Source organism: Seriola dumerili, unplaced genomic scaffold (genome assembly GCF_002260705.1).
Source record: "Seriola dumerili isolate Sdu_G_001 unplaced genomic scaffold, Sdu_1.0 BDQW01000260.1, whole genome shotgun sequence".
NCBI lineage: Eukaryota > Metazoa > Chordata > Actinopteri > Carangiformes > Carangidae > Seriola > Seriola dumerili.
Window position 1 is genome coordinate 1,762,407 of NW_019174515.1, and position 6,665 is coordinate 1,769,071.

A 6,665-nucleotide genomic window follows, 5' to 3' on the forward strand; every position below is an offset into this window, starting at 1 on the left:
AATATGAAAAAACGTCATAGTATAAGTCAGGCATAAATAGGTGAAAAAACGTCATAGTACAGTAAGGTATAAAAATGTGAAAAAACGTCATAGTGTAGTAAGGCATAAAAATATGAAAAAACGTCATAGTATAAGTCAGGCATAAATAGGTGAAAAAACGTCATAGTACAGTAAGGTATAAAAATGTGAAAAAACGTCATAGTGTAGTAAGGCATAAAAATATGAAAAAACGTCATAGTATAAGTCAGGCATAAATAGGTGAAAAAACGTCATAGTACAGTAAGGTATAAAAATGTGAAAAAACGTCATAGTGTAGTAAGGCATAAAAATATGAAAAAACGTCATAGTATAAGTCAGGCATAAATAGGTGAAAAAACGTCATAGTACAGTAAGGTATAAAAATGTGAAAAAACGTCATAGTGTAGTAAGGCATAAAAATATGAAAAAACGTCATAGTATAAGTCAGGCATAAATAGGTGAAAAAACGTCATAGTACAGTAAGGTATAAAAATGTGAAAAAACGTCATAGTGTAGTAAGGCATAAAAATATGAAAAAACGTCATAGTATAAGTCAGGCATAAATAGGTGAAAAAACGTCATAGTACAGTAAGGTATAAAAATGTGAAAAAACGTCATAGTGTAGTAAGGCATAAAAATATGAAAAAACGTCATAGTATAAGTCAGGCATAAATAGGTGAAAAAACGTCATAGTACAGTAAGGTATAAAAATGTGAAAAAACGTCATAGTGTAGTAAGGCATAAAAATATGAAAAAACGTCATAGTATAAGTCAGGCATAAATAGGTGAAAAAACGTCATAGTACAGTAAGGTATAAAAATGTGAAAAAACGTCATAGTGTAGTAAGGCATAAAAATATGAAAAAACGTCATAGTATAAGTCAGGCATAAATAGGTGAAAAAACGTCATAGTACAGTAAGGTATAAAAATGTGAAAAAACGTCATAGTGTAGTAAGGCATAAAAATATGAAAAAACGTCATAGTATAAGTCAGGCATAAATAGGTGAAAAAACGTCATAGTACAGTAAGGTATAAAAATGTGAAAAAACGTCATAGTGTAGTAAGGCATAAAAATATGAAAAAACGTCATAGTATAAGTCAGGCATAAATAGGTGAAAAAACGTCATAGTACAGTAAGGTATAAAAATGTGAAAAAACGTCATAGTGTAGTAAGGCATAAAAATATGAAAAAACGTCATAGTATAAGTCAGGCATAAATAGGTGAAAAAACGTCATAGTACAGTAAGGTATAAAAATGTGAAAAAACGTCATAGTGTAGTAAGGCATAAAAATATGAAAAAACGTCATAGTATAAGTCAGGCATAAATAGGTGAAAAAACGTCATAGTACAGTAAGGTATAAAAATGTGAAAAAACGTCATAGTGTAGTAAGGCATAAAAATATGAAAAAACGTCATAGTATAAGTCAGGCATAAATAGGTGAAAAAACGTCATAGTACAGTAAGGTATAAAAATGTGAAAAAACGTCATAGTGTAGTAAGGCATAAAAATATGAAAAAACGTCATAGTATAAGTCAGGCATAAATAGGTGAAAAAACGTCATAGTACAGTAAGGTATAAAAATGTGAAAAAACGTCATAGTGTAGTAAGGCATAAAAATATGAAAAAACGTCATAGTATAAGTCAGGCATAAATAGGTGAAAAAACGTCATAGTACAGTAAGGTATAAAAATGTGAAAAAACGTCATAGTGTAGTAAGGCATAAAAATATGAAAAAACGTCATAGTATAAGTCAGGCATAAATAGGTGAAAAAACGTCATAGTACAGTAAGGTATAAAAATGTGAAAAAACGTCATAGTGTAGTAAGGCATAAAAATATGAAAAAACGTCATAGTATAAGTCAGGCATAAAAATGCCAAAAAACGTAATAGTATAAGTCAGGCATAAATATGTGAAAAAACGTCATAGTACAGTAAGGTATAAAAATGTGAAAAAACGTCATATTATAGTAAGGCATAAAAATATGAAAAAACGTCATAGTACAGTAAGGTATAAAAATGTGAAAAAACGTCATAGTACAGTAAGGTATAAAAATGTGAAAAAACGTCATAGTACAGTAAGGTATAAAAATGTGAAAAAACGTCATAGTACAGTAAGGTATAAAAATGTGAAAAAACGTCATAGTACAGTAAGGTATAAAAATGTGAAAAAACATCATAGTATAGTAAGGCATAAAATCGTAAAGTAACGCCATAGTCATGTGCTCCTTCCATCTCCGTTTTAAAATTTGGGTTACAAACATTTTTATTCACTGGCCTTTAGCTCTCTAGCCTCCTAGTCCATTGTCATGTTCATATTGAGTATTTGCTTCTTTTTGTTTACTATATGTACTGTATACATTGTTGTACTATATACATTTTTTTTTTACCTCCTTATGTTATTTTATTTTAATTGCCCTTTGTCCAGCACTTTGTTCAGCTCAAGCTGTGTTTAAATGTGCTTTATAAATAAATTGACTTGACTTGACATGATGTGAGCCTTCAGATAGCCCCCGCCCTTTCAGTCAATCAAATGCTAGCATGCCTAAATTGGTTGTCCTGGAGATGAAGCCTCTTGGAGGGCACATTGGTATGATCTAATATGACTTCACTCCCAACATAGTGCGAACGAGTTCCCTCAAATATTGGTAGGGACAATTCTGTCCTCCCAAAATAGGGACATGCCCCTAAAGTCCATATGCAAACCTACGCCCTTGGTCAAAGGCAACAAATAGATTTGACTTTATTGATCTGTGTTCCAGAGATGCAACATGTTTTCATCCCATAGAGAATAGATGATGATTTGTACTTCAAACCACACCAGAAATACCTTGTTCAAAAAGGTGCATCTGCTAATTGTGTGTAAAAAATCCTTTGTATTTTTTTGCTGATGGTTCCATATCCATGAAATAAGAATCATTTGGACTAGGTATCTAATTTCATTAATCTGAACCCATTAATGTAAAATATGAATCTAGATACCAGCCTACTGGTTCCTTGCCAGGTAATTCCCTCACACAGTTTCTTTAACATCCATTTTGTCCCTCAATTTACTGACAAATTCTGTTATTTTAATACTTTTTTTCCAGGATCCCACTGTTTGCCCTCAGACTGTGTTGATATTTATTTGTCACAGGACTCACAGGAGTGTTGTGTGTGCATCTCTTCTGTCCCCCAACATGTCACTCTGTCTCCAGCGGCTGTCTCTTACTAATGGCCTCGATCTTTCTGCTCCTCAACTCTCCTTCTAGCCCTGCCATCATTATCACAGCTCACTGTCACACTCTGTACTGTTCACTCTCTGTCTTTGTGGGATAATTAACCTAATTGGACTTCATGACATTGATGGACAAGATGGGTGAAATTGGGTAAAATGGCAAAGAAAGATGATAATAATGATGATGGCTTTTGTAATTGGCTATAATGAGAATCTTGGTAAAGATGACAATAGTGTGAATATGATAACAGTATTAAGGATGATGATTAAAAATGGTTGTTATAATAACTGCAACTGTGATTGTAGAGATTATGATGATGGAACATCATCATTTTAATAAAGAGAAACTTACTCTTTGGGGGCAATTACACACCTTTATTACACAAGAAAGGAAAAGAATGTAATTATCTTTATTAATGCAGATATAAAGACACACGCTTGATTCAGACAAGAGAGGCATTAATTGATCCTTTCATCTAATTCTGCAACAGAGAATAAGTGTTTCCCAAAATATCAAACTATCACTGTTCATCAGGGAATTAGGACATAATCTAATTTCCTAATTAGCATTTGTTCACTGAGTGTCAGCAAGTCGCTACACATTTTAAAACGTAACAGTTTTTTCTGGGCATGTGATGCTGCCAAGGGTGAAATGTTTTAGATACATTTTGAAATTTAACTGTATAAGCAATATAACCATATTTACAGCTCAGTGCATTTTTATTTCAAAAAGCAAGTACTGCACACATTTATCATCCATTTTACAGCTGGTATGTCAATTTTCTGATGTTTCAGTGGGCCATGACACACCCAGATATAACTCGTATCTGAACAGCTGAAGACACAATGAGCACAACTTCACATCTCTCCTCTTTTCTACATTAGCACATTGAACCATGACAAAGATGCTGATGCTATGAAGGAAGATGGGGGATGGTGACGTTGATAATTAAGATGATGAAGGGCAGGTGCAGGTCGTTCGCTGGACCTTCACAGCTTAGGTGCAAACACTGCTGGTTGCTGGGCAACTGTGTCCACCGGGGGGTCCTTGTAAGGCCTGGAGCTGGGGTGAGACAAGGGGTCGGGACAACTCTACCTTCAAACCCCACAGCACGCTAAAAATAGATCAGGGGTGTGTGTGTGTGTGTGTGTGTGAAAGCACAGTGGAGAAAATGACAGACAAAAACAGAGATACATGGAATAAGTGACATCAAGTGTATGAAGAAGGATGGGGGAGAATTGGTGAAAGTGCTCCACGCCAATGAGTGAAAGCAAGTCTGAAACATTAGCCGAGTGATGCATAAGGCTGCTGTAATACGAGCTTTTTTCTATCTGTCTTCTCTGAGAAACCCTCATCCCCTTCTGCCTTACTTTCCTCATGTGCACACTCACACTCACACATATACACACTCACACACACACACCCCATCTCCTTTTATAAAAATACCCAAGGACAATCCTCACTATTAATAGGAAGTGTTGTCAACTGGCTCTGGAGAAATGGGACCTTCTGTTCAGCTAACTATTTTTGCAGTCCTTTGTAGCCATGACCCCTTACACTGTCAATTACACCCATTTTCCAGACTATTAAAGACAATATAAACATGTTTCAAAAATACTACATAAATAAATAAAATTGATTTAATTAAATTTAAGCATAATACTACAAGTGTTAAAATGTTTCCAAAAATAAACACAAAAGACAAAAACATTCTACTGATAAAGGGATGATAAATTAATCAAGAATTAAAATATTAAATCTCTTCCCATGTTTTATCTCCTCAAAGCTCTGGGTGCCCACCATAGTTCCCAAAGAGAATTGTTCCAGAGCAGCAGTGATGGAGTCAGCGTTATATTATTTACTTGGCTCCTCTTTCAGCACTGGGCTCTTTTGGTTCCAGCTCTGGAGCGGTAATCGAGCTCCACACATACTGCAGGTGATTTATAGGCCCTGGGGTCGACATCCAGCAGTCCTGCCCTCATCTATTCCCCGACGGCTACAATCTGCCTGCATACTAAATTAACTTCAATACAACACTGACACCTGGGATAGGAATTAATGAGAAGATGCCTGTTTTTGAGTCAATGCATGCACACTGTGACACAAGTGAGTTACTTTTAATTTGATGTTGGTTGATAGTTAGGCACGTCCACACCTTGAGCAATTCATCACTGATTTATGAGATCTGATGAAACTGCTTTTATAGACAGAATTTTAATGTTCTGTTGTCATGTTGTCACGATTGGTATATTAATATGCAGACAGAGTATGTACTTCTGTAATTCTTTGTGCATGCCAATGTTGTAAAAGCTGTAATGTCAGATGCTCTGCAATATTGCATGTCAATTTTTTTACTTTGATGTATTTTTGTTATATTTTCAAAAATGCAAGGTGATTTTAAAAATGCTACACCTGTAAAACAAATATACCGATAACGATAATAACAGTGGCAGATTTAATTCTTATTAATTTGAGACACAATGGTTTCTTGATTTCAGAACTAGATAGAGACAATTAGGAGACAACAGTTACCTTTCTAGCAGGTAACTGTTAAATTTGCTGGCTGAAGTTATATCACTGGTAGATTTTATCAGCTGCAGCTAGCCAGCTAATTAAGATAATGTTAGCATCATGGGTTGATTAAGAACTACGCCTTCAGCTGACATGTTTAAGTTTCAAGCTGACTTGTTTTAAAATGAGAGCTCTGTTCACAGGTTACGAATATGTACTTGGTGGCCACACATAAGACTGAGGCTGAAGCTGTATGGATTTAAGCAAAAAGTCAGCTCTGTAGGGGCTTATATCATAAATATAACCAAAAATTTTATGATAACATTACCCTATTTAACTGCTTAGCTTACATGCTCGGACAAGGGTGTTTCTAAACAATATGTTTCACTACTAATGTTACAAGAGAAAAGACTTTTAGAATGAAAACAAATGTGTTTAGCAGATTAAACACTATCTGGGATTAATAATAAATTTCTCTCAATCCCCTTGAGCTAAACGAAGCCACTAACATTATCTTAAAATCTGCTGTAGCAGCATTCAGGAAGGGCTTGCATACAGTAGGCTAATACTACACACAGAAGATGTGCTAGCTGTCAATGAGCTTTTCTTAACCTGTAATCCCACACAAAATATTGTAGCATGAAATGCCCCTTGTCCTAGTAAGTTATGCTACTTCTCAAGAGTAAGCTAGTTAGCTGGACACACTAACGTATGCAACAAACGCCAAAGCAGATAAACACACTATTTAATCTATTCCATACATTTTTGGGCTTGCATTTTTTGTTTTTCAGAGGGTAAAAAGATCCTCCACAGTCTTTCTGAGAAGAGCCGCACCACACCACATCTGGAGACACTCTGACAGGCCTGGCATGCCTAGTTACAGATGCTAAGCTATGATTGGACAACATTGCTGTTCGAG